The following is an 18,819-nucleotide window of genomic DNA, read 5'->3' as shown; positions in this document are numbered from 1 at the left end:
GGCAGCAAGTACCAGCCAGCCAGCCCATTGCTGCCAGCGCCAGCAAGCAGCTAGCATGCGTAGCATGTGTAGCGTGCTGCTGGTGCTAGCTAGCATGGCATGCTGCACTAAGTGAGCTTGCTAGCAGCCAGCACCACACGCAACACATGGGCTGCCTAACAGCCATGGTGCGCAGCCCTCATGTTTGAGGGTGTCCCATTTTGCTTAAAATTTTAGGCTATCGTCTTTGCAAAATTTTGCCATTTTTCATTTTAATTAATTATTTTAACGAGGTTAGACCTCGATTTTTCCGGCTCTTGCCATTTATTAATTTTGATAAATTTTGGTTAACCGGCTTAATATAATTAATTAGATTAATTAAGTTGGATGCGGAATTTAGCTTATGTTTTTTCGTGAACAAATCGTGCCTTAATAAACATAATATATTAAACAACTTTGACTAGTTTTAATTAGGCGTGTTAATCGGAATAACAACTAAGTTAGTTACTAGTTTTCGGGTGTTGTGCATTATTACTTGCTTTTCGTCGTAAAATGCATGGGTCATTCACATATAGTGAATGGATGAATGGAAATATATTGTTTCATACGTTTCGTGAAAATGGCAAATAGTGGGGCCCGATTAGGATAGAAAATACGGACTGTGTTCCGTTCCGTATTTTTGTAAATCTAAATACGGTTTGCATACCGTTGAGTATTTTTATACCTTAATATTTAGATTAATCCTAGTCATAGTAGCTAGCAATTTTATTTTGGCGAAGATGTCTCAAGACGACGTTTCGATGAAGACGAGCCAAGATGAAGACCCTTGAAGATTTGAAGATTTCAAGGGGTCATGCTAGTTGCCAAATGCATCTATTTTTATGCTTTATATATATTATTATGCTTATATATGTAATTGAATGTTAGATTCATGTCTAGGATTTCAAATGTTGCGATGATTAATTAAGTTCACTTAAATCAACCAACATAGAAACCCTAGGTCCCTTAAAATATTGAGCTAAAGTTTTCCGTTCTAAGAACAACAATTACCGAACTAATGCGCGTACGTGATGGGCTACGCCAAAGCGAGGCATCACTACTTCCCTAGGAACGTAAGGTATACTAGGTATATGAGTTGATCTTGGTTAAGCTCAACGATATCAGTTAGGAGTCCTTAGATGTCGTGGCGAAAGAGATAAAATGTCAAGAATGCATAAGATGCGACGTTTTATCAAACCGAGAGTAGCTTAGAGCTATTAGTAATTAGATTGGTTACCCTAAAATATTAAGTGTTAAGCATGCTTAATCACTTTATGATTTTTGGGATCTTGGAATCATTTTATTCTCGCCAAAAGGGACAAATTATTTATGCGTGGATAAAATGCTCAATAAGATTGAAAATTTGCATGAACGCTTTTAAATTTCAAACTTATTGGTTATATGAATGGTTTTTCATTTCAAATTCTTTAAATTGTAGAACCATGTCTGCAAGTAATTCAAACAACAATTCTATGTGCCCGGAACTCCCCGACAAGTTAGCTTTTTGCCTTAACATGGTCAACTTCAAGGAGTGGGAGGAGGAACTCAGAAAACTCTTTGGAATTTTTCCTTGGAGTATACTCTTGATACTCCCATGCCAAGCCTCATCTCTAAGGGGATCATGACCGATGAGGCTCATGAAGAATGGTCTTCCAATTGCAAGAAAGTCTCACAACTTATGGCTAATTCCATCCCAAGAGATTGGAAGGAAAAGCTCTCCTTCTATTTTCCGGACATGTTCCTCAAAGGACTTGAAGACGTTGTCAATATAAGAGTCACCAAGAGTGATAATGGCAACTATGATGGACTCGTGTTTGACTTGACTAGGTCACTCTCGAACATGAGGATAAAGCCACCAGAAAAGGGTTGTCTTGCTAAGAAAAGGTACCGGCTTTGGTCAAGGGTATGTAATACCAAATTGAGACCCGGTATTCCCATTAGACCTCATGTGCTTAGAATGACTAGGCTCTTCAAGCACATGGAGCTTCTCGGAATTCCATTGGAGAATGAGATGGCAGGTCACATTTTGCTTACTTCTCTCCACTCGGGCTATGATGCTCTCAGGGCACATATAACTACAGAAGAGGAGACTCACTCTTTAAGAGTTGTGGTAGAGAGGCTTCTCCGAGCCACCTCTCATGGAGCAAGCAAAAGACCCTTGAAGAAGAAGGTCAAAGCGAAGATGCGATGCTTCTATTGTATTGAACAAGGCCACTACAAGAGGGAATGCAAGCTCTTCCGAGAGGAGGAAGAGAGGAATGTGGCATCTGGCTCAGGTATCTTCATTAACACTTGTGTTTAAAGCTATTCATAGGTATTGGATACCAAATATGACTCACTTTACGTTGCCTTTTTTAGGAACTAAGTGAGAGGGCTTCACAAGTGGATGTGCAACTACGAGCGGACGACGAAGATGGTCTTTTGGTTGTGCTTGTAGGCACATTTATTTTGTCTGTAACTTGTAGTTAAACTAATATTAGTTTCGTCATGCTTTTGAAAATACTATGATCCATGGTTTTGGACACCAAGTTGTTTTGATCGTAAGACTTTGACAATAGTTGTCTCAAAATGTCTTGTTTATATATGTTCAATGGAAATTTCATGTTTTTTTAAATAAGATTAGACAAATGTTGATACCGCTTACAAAACTAAGACAATTCATAGTAGATATGGTTATGTCTACCTTATGTCGAATAAATCTGAATCCTTTGAGAAATTTAAAGAATTTCAGAGTGAAGCTAAGAATCAACTTGGCAAGAAGATAAAAGCGCTTCGATTTGATCGAGGTCGCGAATATTTGAGCCATGAATTCGACGATCACTTGAAAGAAAATGTTATTCTTTTAGAGCTGACACCTCCTAAAACTCCTCATTGGAACGGAGTATCCGAAAGGAGAAATCGAACCTTGTTAGACATGGTTCGATTAATGATGGGTCTTAGTGAACTTCCTATCTCTTTCTGGGGACATGTGTTACTAACTGCGACACTAACACTGAATCGTGATCCGTCAAAAGCTGTCGAAAAGACTCCATATGAATTATGGACTAAGAAATCTCCAAGGTTGTCTTTTCTTAAGATTTGGGGTTGCGAAGCATATGTCAAGAGATTAATTTATGACAAACTTCACCCAAAATCGGGCTACCCAAAAGAAACCAAGGGGTATTACTTCTACAATAAATCCGAGAACAAAGTGTTTGTTGCTCATGATGGTGTCTTTTTGGAGAAGGAACACCTTTCCAAAATGACAAGTGGGAGGAAAATCAAAATCGACGAAGTTCGAGAGGACGAGCAACAATGTCAACCTAATAAAACTAACAATTAAAATGCTTTAGAAGCAGTTGATAAGATTGGTTAGAATCAAACAGACAATGTAAATGCTCAGCCTATTACCCTTCGTAGGTCGCAACGGCCAAGATTTCAACCAGACAGATACCTTGGTATTGTCTTAACCGAAGATCAGGACAACCTATTCATGGATGGAGATGAGCTAGCGACACACAAACAAGATATGACGAGCCTCGACTCTGCTAAATGGAAAGAGGCCATGAAATCTGAGATGGACTCCATGTCTGAAAAATCAAGTCTGGGACTTGGTAAATTTGCCCGAAGATTACACACCCATCGGTTGCAAATGGATTTTCAAATTGAAAACAGACAAAGATGGAAATGTATCAATATACAAAGCTAGACTGGTGGCAAAAGGTTACAGGAAAATCCATGGAAATGATTATGATTAAACCTTTTCGCCATTCGCAATGCTTAAGTTCGTCCGGATCATTCTAGCGATTGCTGCATATTACGATTATGAAATATGGCAAATGGACGTTAAAACCGCTTTCCTTAATGGGGTTTTGGAATAAACTATATATATGACACAGCCGGAAGGTTTTGTTGATCCAAGCAATGCTAGAAAGGTATGCAAGCTTAATAAGTCCATTTATGGACTGAAGCAGGCAAGCAAAAGTTGGAATCTACGATTTGATGAAGCCATCAGTAAGTTTGGTCTTATCAAGAATCCAGACGAGTCTTATGTTTACAAGAAGGTCAGTGGGAGTGACATCGCATTCCTAGTCCTATATGTCGATGACATATTTCTCATTGGAAACAACACAAAATTATTAGAGTCCGTAAAGGGATGGTTGGGAAAGTGCTTTTCAATGAAGGAGTTAGGAGAGGCACAACACATATTGGGCATCAAGATCTATAGGGATAGATCTAAGAGGATGATTGGATTGAGCCAAAGTACTTACATTGATAAATTACTGGCATGATTCAGCATGGAGAATGCCAAGAGAGGGCACCTACCCATGTCCCATGGCGTAACTCTCAGCAAGAAACAGTGTCCACATACAACTATTGAGCGAGAGAGAATGAATCAGATTCCATAGGCTTCGCTAATTAGATCGATCATGTATGCCATGATATGTACTAGGCCTGATGTATCGTACGCCTTAAGTGCTATGAGCCGATACTAATCAGACCCAAGAGAGGCGCATTGGACTGCGACCAAGAATATCCTAAAGTACCTGAAAAGGAACAAGGATAAATTCCTGGTCTATGGTGGCTATAAAGATTTGGTTGTTGAAGGTTACACCGACGCTAGCTTCCAGACTGATAGAAACAACTTCAAGTCACAGTCAAGGTATATATTTTTCTTAAATGGAGGAGCGTTTAGTTGGAAGAGTGCCAAGCAAAGCACCACTGCAGATTCTACAACTGAAGCCGAATACTTGGCAGCTTCGGAAGCAGCTAAGGAGGCAGTTTGGATTCGTAAGTTTGTTAGTGAAGTTGGTGTTGTACCCTCCATGAAGGGTCCAGTAGATCTCTATTGTGACAACAATGGAGCTATTGCTCATGCCAGAGAGCCAAGAGAGCACCAGAAGGTCAAACATGTCCAAATGCGATTTCACATGATAAGGGAATGGAAATCCGATGGTGAAGTCAGAATTTGTAAGATTGGAACGGATGACAATGTGGCCGATCCTTTGACTAAACCTTTGCCTCAAGTGAAGCACAACAAGCACGTCGAAGCAATGGGAATCAAGCACGTTGGAGATTGGCTCTGATTTACCAGTACATGTGTTTTAATTAAACTAAATGTCTTAATATAAAACACTATGTAGAAACCATTCATTTATGGAGTAATTAATTTTTCATGCAAAATTACTATTCACTCCATTGCTATTTAATTGTGGTTTAGAATTAAATAATGAGTCCATTCAATTTCTGAGTATATTCAAAATAGGGTATCAAGACCATGTCTTGGATACAGAAACACCTGTTAAGTGAACATTGAATATTTAAATCAAAAATTTTCCCTAATCGAGGTCATTTAACTGATGGACGATTAATGACCACTGGAGATTAGTGTGTAGTATGATTTACATCACCATTTCTTATGCTACAAGGACATAGTAGTCATAAATCATTTGCATAGGTGCTGGTTTAGAACGACACCGGATCGACCTATGAGAGTACTTTAAGAGATTTAAAACGTCATAAGTACATTTCTCATTATAGCTATCGGAACCTGTTTCCTCGACCATGAGTATTGTGAAGTTCTCTTGTTTGAGTACTAGTCTCTTTGATGTTGTCAAACGTCCGCCGTAACTGGGGATTATAACGGGAACACTCGGGAGATTAAGTCCTCTTAGTAAGAGAGGCTTACAATAAAAGACTGGGAATGTCCCCCTACTAACAATAGGGAATATGTTTATAAGGCCGCTCGAAGAGTGAGACTGTGAAAATGCATGGCCGTGCTCAAATGGATTTTAGAAAATCATCTGCTTATTGACAGTTGAACTCGGAGATCGAGAAACACTTTTGGACGTAATAAGGATGACGAATTTTCTTACCTTATAGTCCATGATGAGACATTAAGCGACATAGGAAATGGGCTATAAACTGTATGCACACTTGTCCGGAAGGACAAGTGGGAGATTGAAAGGAATGGTGTCCTTCCAACAAGCGTATAATTCTGATAGAGCGTTCAGAATTATTAGGAAGCTAATTCTTCAGTGAAATCAAGTGATCGGAATGCCTGGGTGGACGCCGCTTCCGATCTGTAATATTAATGAAAAATTAGTATTACAACTTTGTCTTGACTGAACCCTTCGGGTAGAACCCAAACGAACTGCCGATCCAAACAGACAAATCAATCCGAAGGATTTGATGAGTCACTATAGTGTTACGAACATAGACGTCGGATATCGAGTCTAGGGCGTCGAGACCAAGCGTCGCAAAATCAATAAGCAATAAGTTCGAGCGTAGCCGTAGCATCACATTGGCCTAGCCATGTGGACGCTAGGCTAGCTCGAGCTAGCATGCACTTTGCATGGATAGGCGCAAGCCTAGACACACCAAGTGTGCCTAGCGCACCATAGCTAGCACTAGGTGCTTGCGTGCGTGCGTGCCTCGCATGGCAGCACCATCGATGCACCATACGTGCTTGCGTGCATGCCTACACATAGCACAACACAATCGCATTGCTAGGCCTGTGCGTGTGTGCGTGTACGTGCATGCCATCGCAGCAACAGCACCTTGGTGCTTGGGCCTATCGCCACGCACCAGCCAGCAAGCATGCTGTGCGTGTGTGTGTGTGGCAAGGGCGAGCACCATGCCAGGCATTTCCCAGCGCCCTACAGCTAGCTGCACGCATGTTCTAGGCGTGCTGGCTGGTGCGTGCTTGCTTTGCTAGCCAATGCGTGCTGGCTATGCTAGCTGCGCATAGGCTGGCAGTGCTAGCTAGGCAGCAAGGTGGGCTGCCAGCTCACCCCTTCCTTGAGACCGGTTTGAGGAGATTGGGGACCAAGGCTTAGAGCCATGCCTTGGGGAGCAAGGCAATCGTCCCTCCCATGCTTATGGTCCTCACCTAACCTCTCCTCTCCTCATGCCACTTGTTGATTTGTAATTGCATTGTTTTATAATTTATTTTGGAATTAAATAAATTAGTGAAAAATTCAACTATCCCAGATTGATCATGAGTGGGAAGAGCAAGTTGCATTTCCCTATAAATACCCTATGATTAGGCATTTGGGAAACAACTTGTCCATTCAAAAAGGCATCTCTTATTATTGAGAAAACCTTTAAGTTTGTAAAACTCTAGTTTATACTTGGTCAAGTCTCGACTAACCCTCGAGGCGAAGATCGTTTGGGTCGGGTCGTGAGTATGAGCCGTTGGAGGCCGTCACGCTTGTGAGGCTTTAAGGTTCGAAGTAAGAGCTCGGTTTGCGAGCGAAGCACGCTTCAAGGGTATTACTTCTTTATCCCTTTTCTTAATTATTGTTTAATTATATTTATGCATGCTTTATTGCTTTAATTATTGGGGCGGGTCTTGGGCGGGTTTCTCTTCCGCGTTGCGTTGGACGCTACGAAACCCAACACCTTTAAATTAGTCTCATGATTGTGTACAGGATTGTGTTTCCTTTACGTGCTGAACGCTTAGGAGCAATAGGAAAAACTTCTAAATTAACAAAGTTAAATGGATTTAGTTTAATGTTCTCTCAATATGGTCGCCAAAAAACTTATTGAGGTAAATATTTTTCTGTACCAACAAGTTAAATACTATCTTATTCTAGAGTATTAGTGGGCTGCCCCTCAAGTTATCGATTTTGAAGATTGATAACCTTGCTAACGTAAAAACAAACAATGAGGAAGCTTTCCCAAAAGAAGTAAAACAAGTTAGATTGTTCAAAGAAATGAGTAGAGATACATATGACAAAAGATACAAATGCATTTCATTAATTAAAGGATAGAGTCTGGTCTACAATTTTACAAGTTAAAGGAGATATTACCTCCATGATCATACAATTGGAAAAGACGAACGATCTTCAATACATGCTATGTGATAAATTACACTATCGCTTGGCTACTAAGCCAAGGGAAACTACGAAAGCTAAGAAGAAAGCTTAAAAGAAAGGAAAATTTGTCAAAAATAAGTCCACATTTACGCGGTTAGCTTGAAATAAGTAAACCTTTGAATTAACTTAGAATAAGTTGAATTTTAAAGGGTATTAATTTTACACAAGTCAAATGACCTACAAGCTATCAAATAGGTCACTTTCTTTCACATTTTTGAATTTAAAATTTTTTTATTTTAGTTATTACTAAAAACAATTATACAAAAAGAAAAAACCCACTGCACCCCCTTCTTCAAACCAGTACCCATCACCATTAACCCCAGCTCGATCCTTTTATTTCTTTGCGCCACCGCAGGAACCAACCCCCAGCTCGATCCTTTTATTTCTTTGCGCTCCCGCAAACCCACCATCCCTTCCCCTAGAACACCGGCTGAACCTATTTAGGGTAAAGATACCCAAATACGTGGTCCAATCCTATAGCGACACGTGGCCTCATTAACAGGCGACACATGTCCTTATAGGAAGATGACACGTGTAAAGCATAAAGAGCACCTGAAATAAGAAAAAAGGGCCTCATTACATCACGAGGCCCAAATCCCGAGAAAGCCGCAAAACGGCCCCCCATATCATAAGACGAAAAAGATAAAAAGGCAACGGTTCAAACCCCCCCTTTGGCACCGGTTTTGAACCGTGGGGTATTTAAGGGATGCCAAATCCATAAAAATTTGGCACCGGTTCAAAACCGGTGCCAACTACCATGGCGGGATTTTTTTTTTTAATTTCAATACTATTGGCACTGGTTCAAAGCAAGAACCGGTGCCAAAAGTCTCAAAAAAATTTTAAAAAAACTTTTGGCATCGGTTCTGGTCCAAACTGGTGCTTAAAATACCCCAAAATTTTTTTTTTCTTTTGCATTTTTTCACTTAAATTGATATAGAAACATTAATATATATATAAAGTTACATATTTTTCATTAAAAAAGGCTGTAATATCACAATTTCCATCCAAAAAAAATTAAATAATCCAGACTGCTCTGCTATTTCTGTTCTGATGTGCTGCTGTGCCTTTGCCTGTTCATGCTGGCTAGCATCTGTTTTCCTCTATGGTTGTGTCTCTGTTATGTTCAGGCTGGCTGGGTGATTGGTTTGAGGTCTTGAGCTGTTGTGTTTCTATTTAGCTCTAGTTAGGCTGTGCTGGGTGTTTGCTGCTCTGCTGTAGTGCTGGGTGTTTGCTGCTTTGTTGTAGTGTTGTGTTTGTTGTGTTTTTCTGCGTGGTCCTCTGTGTTGCGGTACTGGTGAGCTGCTGACCGCTCTGATGTACTCCTATTTGCTGGGCTATCTTGCTCGTTATTGCTCTGATGTCCTAATGCAGTTAAGAAATAAAAAATATAGGCAAGCTGATTCTTGTCACAAAGAATATCAACAACTTAAAATACCATGAGAATATAAGATATTGTAAAAAAAAAAAAAAGAGTATACCTTAAGCAATATCTTGAACTACTGCCATTTTCATACATCTGTGCAAAGCATTGTCAAAAGAAGATAATACAGCTCATCAGCAAAGGAAATATCAATATGTCCAAAACAAGCATAATTAGTTAACATCCAACCTCTCCCTGTTCACACCCGGAATGTCCCCAGCAATCAAACCCATCAACCCCATTCGATACATATGATCAACAATAGATTCAGGGCCCTTTATCCGATGATTAATACATTGCTGCTCCACCTGCTCCGGCCCCCTGCTGCACCTCCCCCCTCCCTGCTGCAACTACCCCCTTGTTTTATTGATAATAGAAGTGTACTCGTAATTCCCCAATATCATACTTGTATATAAACACGACACAATAACCAAAGCTTTGAGCCACAGGGTCAAGTTATTCACATAATTTCTAAAATCAGAAACGTGTAAGATTCCAGAATTATGATATTAATTAAGCACTATAATATAGTACTAACAAGAAGATGCAGTAGAGCTTTCTGGGACAAATCCATAATTGCTTAACTGATTACAAAATCCATGATACTTCTTTTTGCTAATTAATTATACTAACAATAGCAATAGCAATTTAATCCTTTTTTTATCCCTTGTAATATAATTGTGTATGTATGGTAATTATACTAAGAGAAGTGTTTATGTATGTAATACAGGTGACAAAAAATAGCAAATTATTTGTAGAGAATGCGACAGATAGGCTAAAGCTGTTTGTCAAGGCATTTTGTGCTAAAGATGATGTATCTTCTCAAGCATTAATCTCTCAAACAAGGTGTTTGGCTGGTAAAGCCAAGAAATTTATCCAGTGCATTAATTTAAAAAAAAAACACAAATGTCTCAGGAGAGGAATTAAATTAGGCTCACCTCAGTTTCTTTCTGAAGTGGAGTAAGAGCTGTCACAAGAGATCTGGCATTAGGCCTTTCACGAGCTTCATACTGCAAGCAACGTGATGCTAATCATACTAATTCAGTTCCATCATCATTTGAAAAATGGCCCTCTAAATTAGAGTCGATCAACATCGAAAGGTTTTTTCCACGTATGAGATCAAGTGCGTGGGAAAATCAAGAGAATTCTGAGTTAAAATCTTATGTATTGTGTTCCCAAAATATCGGGTAACCATTTAGAGTGGTGTGCCAAGACCTAAGGCGATTAGAGAGCCAAAGTGAGCTAAAGAGTTTACAAGATATATACTTTTTTGGGACAGAGGGGTAGTTGGAAAGGTGGAGAGCGTGATACGATACTTAACATGTTTCGTAGTTTGACAAAACTTAATATCCAAATCCAATTTCTAAAGTATTGCAAACATTAAATAATTCAAGGGAATGTAAAAAGCTAAGCCAACTCCAATAAGAGGACTTACAATTTAGCCCTACAATTCTTTCACGAAAAAATTTTGATGTGTCTAATAAAAACCAAATCACAAGGATATTGAGATACTAATATATGAGTTCTCAGGGATTCTTAGATGCTTGTTTCTTTCTAGTTCAAGTTGAGTTACTGGAGTAGCACACTGAATATAGAGGTTAATGAAGCATTAAGAGGGTAAAACATGACATGACACACTGAAACTTGTATGAAAATTTGAAGTTTACATGGCTTGGCGGTATATGTTTCCCACTGAGCAGGTCAAGCAGTAAGGTGCCAAAACTGTAGATCACGCTCTCTGGAGAAAATTCGACTTGCCAATTAGAAAGCAGGGCCTTAGCTTCCTAGAGAAAGCATGCTCTCAGAAATTAGCAGCTCCATTGTAACAGCTTTATAACGTTCTCTGCACACATAACTAGAGAGAGACCTTCATCATTAAATATGCAATCATCAAGGAGATCAGGACAAGTCAATATTGTCATGTATACCATTCAGCATAGTCTATACTTACGGCAAAATGAATCATTTAGGAAGGGCCAGGTACCTGTCCTCATGTACTCAGGAGGAGTGAAAGCCAAATTTGTACTATAGCTTTTTCCATCTCGGCTGTCTTTTATGAGGCCAAAGCAAGAGAGCCTGGGATTACCATCCTATTTAAAGCTGAGTCACGACATAGAGTATATGGAGAAAAGGATAGAGACAAGAGCAAAAATACAAGTTCAATTATACCTGGTCAAATAGAACTCTATAAGCATTAAGGTCGTGGTACAATGATCTTCCTTTACTGCTACAATATTCCAAGGCTTGTGCTAAACACAATGCCACTCTCAACCTCATAGCCCATTTCAAAGGCTGATTTTCCCCTGAAGTAAATAAACAATTTGAAACTTAAACCAAAATACAATAGCACCATAAACACAACAACTTCACCCATGAATCAAAGTCAACTACATGGAAACTCTATCTACAAACGAGCTTTCCTAACCATTTAAGTCTCATAATGAACGTTGTAAAACTGATGTGCACAAACGTACCAAAAACAATCTTAATCAATTAAAAAAACTTTAAAAAAAATATTTGATTATATCGACATTGCCCTAAGTTCTCCCTGTCTGTTTGAGAGTCTTAAGAAGATTACACCAATGATGTGGTGCAACCCTTTATTTAGAATACACTGGTTGTACATTGACTATTGCTAACTCAGCACAAACAATTTAGATAGAACTTGTTTCCCCTTGTCGAAAACATTGTACTTTCTCGAAAATTAATAATAGGCATAAACTCTAGCATCTTCAAGCAACGTACCATGGTAATCATACCTCATTGATTATTACATATCGAAAACACAAAAGCAATGCCTAATTCAACACGACACATACAAAGTCCCTTTGATAGAAAAATAACAAATGCATAGTCAAGGTCACAACATTTCAATCTTAAACAAGAAAGTTATGAATTTAGATGATACTCACAGTGGAAGAGATGCTTAGAAAGTGTTTCATTGGGCATGAACTCAGCAACTAGCAATCTCTCATCACCCTCACAACAACACCCAACTAAATTTGCCATGTTCTCACTTCTCAGCAGCCCTACTGCTCTTGCTTTCTCCTATATTTTACATCAAAATCCAATCAAACAACCAACTATAAGATCATTTTGTACCATTTTTGCTACTAATAACTAACATATAAAACTATAAGAGCATTGGAAAAAATAGCCACTAACCTTTGAATTTGAACTCTTTTTAGGAGCAAACAAACTAGATTGACAATTCCTACAAATGATCGAATAAAAAATATTAAAATTAAAAAACTTAGGGTTTATGGTTAATTAATTGAAACTAAACTTAAAAAAATAGAAATAAAACCAGAACCCTAAAATTACGAAATTGAAAACCAAATTAACGACGACAAACCCTAGATTGCGAAGGAATTCAGTAGATTAAGAAGACCACATTACCTCGAAGCTGCTTCAATGGAGGTGAGAAATAAAACCAGAACCCTAAAACCTGAACCCTTAATTTACGAAATTGAAAACCAAATCAACGACAAACCCTAGATTGCGAAGGAATTCAGTAGATTAAGAAGACCACATTACCTCGATGCTGCTTCAATGGAGGTGAGAAAGCTCAGAATCGGCTTCAATGGAGAATATAGAGCACGAGTTCAATGGAGACCAGAGCTATGGAGAGAGAAGGAGGTGCTGCTTCAATGGAGTGAGAAAGCTCGTAAACCACTTCAACGGAGAAGGTGAAAATTCGGGATGGTGGAAGAGAAGGCGAAAACTAGAGGGAAAATAAAAGATGGAAAAAATTAAATGATTGGCACCGGTTTTGGTCGAAACCGGTGCCAATACTGATTTTTTCAATCCCGCCCATTTCATTTGGCACCGGTTTTCAAGAACCAGTGCTAAAAGGGGGGTGCCTATTTCATTTTTTCTACTAGTGTATGGACACATGCCTTCACCTGATTGCGCCGCCAATCACAGCATGCCATCCTAGGTTATCAAACGCTAGAGGGCACACTTTCCCACCCCTATAAATACCCCAATCATTTATGATGGGAGGGGTGGATTAAGACATATCATTCTAAGAGCACTATAAGCTCCAACTTCTCTTTACTTTCTCTCTCTACATTTATTCCGTTTTCGGTCACGTCTAACGGAATATTCGTTATTTTGCAGGTGTCCGCGTCCATCCGGCCATGTTCAAGACCAGTATCCCGAGGAATTCCAAAAAACCCCGAAACATTTGACGCCCTCTATGGGGATAATCTTCTAAATTGGCTAAAGATGGTCAGACACCCGGTGCTGGTAAGGACGAACATGTAGAGAATCTCATTGCTACAATCAACACAAGCGATCCTCTGACTGCTTCATTCCATGAAACCAAGGATTCTCCGTTGGTTGCTGGTTCCTTGAAGGCCGCTTTGAGCAAGCTTCGAAGGGAGTTTGAGAGTAAGATCCCTTCTTCTTATAGACAACCGTCCAGAAGGGAGGGAGAAGGTGCTTTAAATTAAACTTAGAGCAAGGTGGTCAATGCTAAAGATGCTGGGAATACCCCATTCCGACAACATGCAAGGTCACCAAGGCTCCTTGAGAAAACGCAGTTGGCTGGGGGGCAGATCGGGCTTCTTCTGAGGCAGCTAACCGAGCCGTCCCAACGGTGGAAGGATATGAAGGATTATCTCCGGTACAAGCAGCATGAGCGGGCACACTACTCATACACTGCCTCTACTCCTACCATGCCAGCTAATATCTCAAACCACACCCTCTCCAAGCATACCAGCTCAGCTCGGACCAGCAGAAGTCAAGCTCATCGTACTCCAACTCCTGTTCCTCTAACTCAACCACTCCAATACTTGATGCCCCAAAACTATGGCATAATTTTGCCGCCTACTCCCCCTGTCTTTGGACAGTACGAGTAGTATGGCTAGTCGTACGACCAGACAACTTATCTAGATGGACCGGCTGCACAAGCTCAGCCTATTGATTGGCAAATACGCTTGTTGAATTTTGGTGACAAGCTGCCTCCATTTTCTGAAGAAATTCTCAACTCTCCCCAACTAGCAAAAGTGAAGAGTGTACTTGTGGGTGCCTATGATGGTACGGGCAACTCAAAAGAGCACGTCACCTCGTACAGAAACCTAAGTTACCTACAAAGTGTGGATTATGTCACATGGTGCAAATGATTCCCGACCACCCTCAAAGACTGGTTCAACAGCCTACCGACTGGATGCATTAACTGTTTTATAACTCTCAGTCTATTATTTTTTGGAAATTTCTCCTATAATATTCCACCCTGGAAGACTAGTCTTAACTTGGCGACCATCGTCCAGGAAAAGAAAGAGGGGTTGCGCTCGTACGTCCAGAGGTTAAGCTCAAATTCAGAATCTGACGGATGAGATGGCCTACTTGGAGTTCCTTTGAGGTTGAAGGCATAATGGTTTCTAGTTTGAATTGGTCAGGAAAAAGATTCAGACATACGCAGGTGTTCTGGCAGAGGCCGAATCATATATAGAGGCAGCTGATTTTTGTTCTCTTACGAAATCAGAAGAGCCAGCCAAGGGGGCCGAGAAGAAACAACCTTCTCGGCAAGACTCGGCTGGCAAAAAAAAGGAGGGAGGCAACGAAAGGAAAGAAGTTTAAGAAAGCCAAGACGTACGAGCCCCAGTTTGAGTACAAAAAGGATTGCTATTCAATCTTAATTAAGATCAAAGATAAGTTCGAGTTTGAGAAGCCTCAGCCTTTGAGAGGGCCGGCCCGGTATAAAAACAAGAACAAGTACTGGCATTACCACAATGATCTGGGGCATGACACGAACGACTGCAAAAATTTGAAGAGGTGGCTGGATAAGTTTGCCGAGAAGAGCATGCTCAACTCGTACGTTCTAAAGTCCAAGTTCACCTACTCTTAGATAAACAACAAATTCGAGAAGAAGAAAAACAAAGGAAAAGATGATGATAGAAACAGCACAGACTCAGGGTTTGTGGCCGTCATATCAGGCGGTTTTGCTGTAGGCGGCCTGACCATGAAGGGAATCAAGTAGGATGCTCAGAATTTTGAAAAATGTAATGCACACCAAGGGGTAAATACTGAGTCCTTTAAGAAGTGACGGTCAATAAGACGGACTAAGGCAATATCAAAGCCCCTCACAATGACCCCATGGTGTTCATCTTGAAAGTCGCCAATTTTAAGGTTGGACGAGTGCTTATAGACACAGACAACTCGTCCGACATAATCAGTTTAGCTTGTCTGAAGAATTTGAATTTTCCAAAGGACGCCCTAAAAGATATCTCTCACCCGTTGGTTGGGTTCAGGGGGAGTATCATTCACCCAGTCGGACGGATAGACCTGCCCGTCCGATTTATGGAAAAAGGAGAGGGAAGGGACATGGTCGTATGCTTCCTTGGTGTTAAAGAGCTTACGGGCTACAATGTTATCATCGGCCACCCAACTTTGACATCAGCTAAGGCAGTAATTGTCCCTCATCTGATGCTGATGAAGTTTGAGCGGTCGGACGGAAAGATAGGTTCCATTCAGGGAAATTTGAAAATGGTAAAAGAATGCAATCAGTTGGCCGTAAGGCTAACAACGCGCGGACATGGGAAAACGTCCAAGCGAAATTTCAAAGAAGGGTCACTCTAAGCATACCAGGTCGGCCAGAAGCGCAAGTCGATCAAGAAAGAGCAAGCATAGCAGCTAATGACCGTCGGTCGGCTAGAAGAGTTAAGGCCACAGCCGGCCGGCGATCATACGAACATAGTGCTGGACTAGACCAGCTTGATTGGACGGTTAAAGTTGACACTATGGCCGTGAGCTTGCTTGGAAATGACTTGGGGAATTTTTTAAGAGAATTCAGAGATGTGTTTGCTTTCGAAGTTTATGAGATGTCAGGTATCAAGCCAGACTTAGCTATTCACAAGTTAGCTGTGAATCCGGCTGTGAAGCCTGTTCGACAGAAAAAAGAGAAACCACGGTGAAGAAAGGAATCTGGCGGCCGCAGCTGAAGTCAAAAAGCTGCTAGAAGCCTGTTTCATTCGGCAATGTCACTATCCTGATTGGGTAGAAAATGTAGTTCTTGTTAAGAAGCCGAATGGAACTTTAAGAATATACGTAAACTACACTGACCTCAACAAGGCATGCCCTAAGGATAGTTTTCCCTTGCCTAAAATTGACCGTTTGGTAGATTCAACGGTCGGGCATGCCCTAATGAGCTTTATGGACGCATACTCCGGATTTCACCAGATTACTTTATTGGAAGAAGATCAAGAGAAAACAGCGTTTGTGACCGAGTAAGGTCTATATTGCTACAAGGTTATGCCATTCGGCCTGACTTATTTCAAAGAGTTGTGAATACGGTCTTCAGAGATCAAATCGGCTGGAACATGGAAGCTTATATTGATGATATGATTGTTAAATTAAAGAGCCCGGCCGACAATCTAAAGGACCTCCGAGAAACATTTACTGAACTGAGGCGGCATAAGATGATGTTAAATCCAAAGAAGTGTGTCTTTGGTGTTGATTTCGGCAAATTTTTCCGATTTTTAATTGTTCGAGTGGACAGAGGAGGTTGAGGAAGCCTTCGTACAGTTGAAAAATCATTTTCATACCCTTCCTTGGCTCGTTAGTCCACTAAAAGATGAGAAGCTATATATGTATCTTGCGATTTCAGATCATTCCTTAAGTGTCGTCTTGCTAGCCGACAGGGGATCGGATCTGGAAGGTTTTTGTGGATGGAAGTGCAACATCAACCAGATGTGGCGCTGGTATCATATGTCAATCTTCGGAAGAAGACAAGTTTGAATATACGTTGAGATTTTAGTTTCAAGCCGCTAACAACGAGGTCAATTATGAAGCTCTTCTGGCCGGCCTTAGAATATGTAAGGCGGCCGGGGCAACAAAAATTGATGCTAGCTCGGACTCTCAGCTGATAGTTAGCAAAGGGAATTGTGACTATGAGGCCAGGGAGCTGGCCATGATGAAGTATCTTCAAATGGTGAATAATGAGGCCGAGAGCCAAGAGCACTTCACGTTGTAACAAGTTCCCCGGTCCGAGAATCATCAGGCGGACGCCCTCTCCAAGTTAGCTTCCTCGGCATCATGTCATACTCCAAGATTTGTGTTCTGGGAAGTCAAGGAAAAGAGGATTCCGAGCCTGTGCAAATCATTGACAGAAGCTCCACATGGATTGACGGAATTATCTCTTATCTCAAGGATGGAGTTCTTCTGGACAACCCTAAAGAGAGCTGGTTGATGAAGAAAAAGGCGGCATAGTGTGAGATGAAGGGGGAGGACTTGTTCAAAAAAGCCTTTGTGAAGCCCTAATTGAAATGTATTATGCTCGAGAGGGGGCATAAGGTGTTGGATGACCTTCACCAAGGGCATTGTGGATCACACATAGGTGGACGCGCTTTAGCTGAAAAAGTTACCCATCTGTTGTATTATTGGGCGAGCATGAATTCAAACGCCATGGAAATGGTGAAAATATGTGAAAAGTGCCAGAGATTTGCAACCATCATTCACCGCCCGACAAATATCTTATCTGCCATAAGTAGTCCACTTCCCTTTGCAAAATGGAGCATGGACATCTTGGGGCCATATACTCCTGCATCAGGGCAGTGGCGGTACGTGTTAGTAGCAGTTGACTACTTCACATAGTGGGTAGAAGCCGAGGCCATCCGAGGAATCAAATGGAAAGATGTATCTACCTTCATCTGGAAGAACATAATCACACTCTTTGGTGTACCGCAATCAATGGTGTTCGGCAATGGATCACAATTTGAGATCGGCCAACTTAAAGACTGGCTAAGCGACCGGGGCATAACGCATTGTTTTTCCTCGATCGGACGCTGATTGACATTAGAACGGTCACACATTCCACACTCATTCAAACAAATTTATAATAAAATACCTCACAAACCAAGCACAATGATAAGTAAGAGTTCGGTCCACAAGGAACGAGGTATAATTGCCAAAAGATCTTAACACACAAGCTAATTTGAAGTATTTTGTTGAAAGGGGTGTTCGTTATGTAGACAACAAACTATTGTTCTAAATCAAGTAAATAATAGCACTAGGGAATGGGATCCACTCAACCATGGAAATTAGGCATATTGGGAGTAAAAGAGACAAGAGATAGCAAGGACTATATGTAAGACCAACCTCATCCAATTAGGAAAACAACTCGCACTACTAAACTTAAATCCCTCATTAGTTTAGCAATAAGAGATACATAATCAAATTGTAATAAGTAAAGACACACTTAATCTACATTTCCATGTCAAACTAAGCATACCATGCCATCAAGCTCCTAAATCAAAGGTAGCTAATCCAATCATGAAGAACTATTAAGCAATCTCATACAATCAATTTAATCACAAATCAAACATCAATACTTCTCCCAAATTTATTTAAATAACTATTAGGTTGAGCTTCACCTAACCCCTAGCAAAGAGGACTACTCACAACACATTTCAAGTGACATGCGAACCAAGATTAGAGATCTAACTAGTTCAATAATTGGGGGAGAGTGATTAACTAATGATAAATCTAACATCCAACAACAATTTATCAAGATTAAGA

At 40.5% G+C, this 18,819-nt stretch overlaps 1 long non-coding RNA gene across 1 annotated transcript; it reads right to left on the bottom strand.

Moving 5' to 3' along the window:
• Nucleotides 1-11,352: 11,352 nt before the first annotated feature.
• LOC110720254 lies at nt 11,353-11,636 on the bottom strand. Its single transcript, XR_002511295.1, has 2 exons — nt 11,467-11,636; nt 11,353-11,387 (listed from the first exon to the last, which is right to left on the bottom strand). It is a non-coding gene; the product is annotated as an uncharacterized LOC110720254 (long non-coding RNA).
• Between the last annotated feature and the right edge of the window lie 7,183 nt (nt 11,637-18,819).

Source organism: Chenopodium quinoa, unplaced genomic scaffold (genome assembly GCF_001683475.1).
Source record: "Chenopodium quinoa cultivar QQ74 unplaced genomic scaffold, ASM168347v1, whole genome shotgun sequence".
Classification (NCBI taxonomy): Eukaryota; Viridiplantae; Streptophyta; class Magnoliopsida; order Caryophyllales; family Amaranthaceae; genus Chenopodium; species Chenopodium quinoa.
Note: the sequence above shows the minus strand (reverse complement) of the source record. Positions and strands in the feature narration are given on the sequence as shown.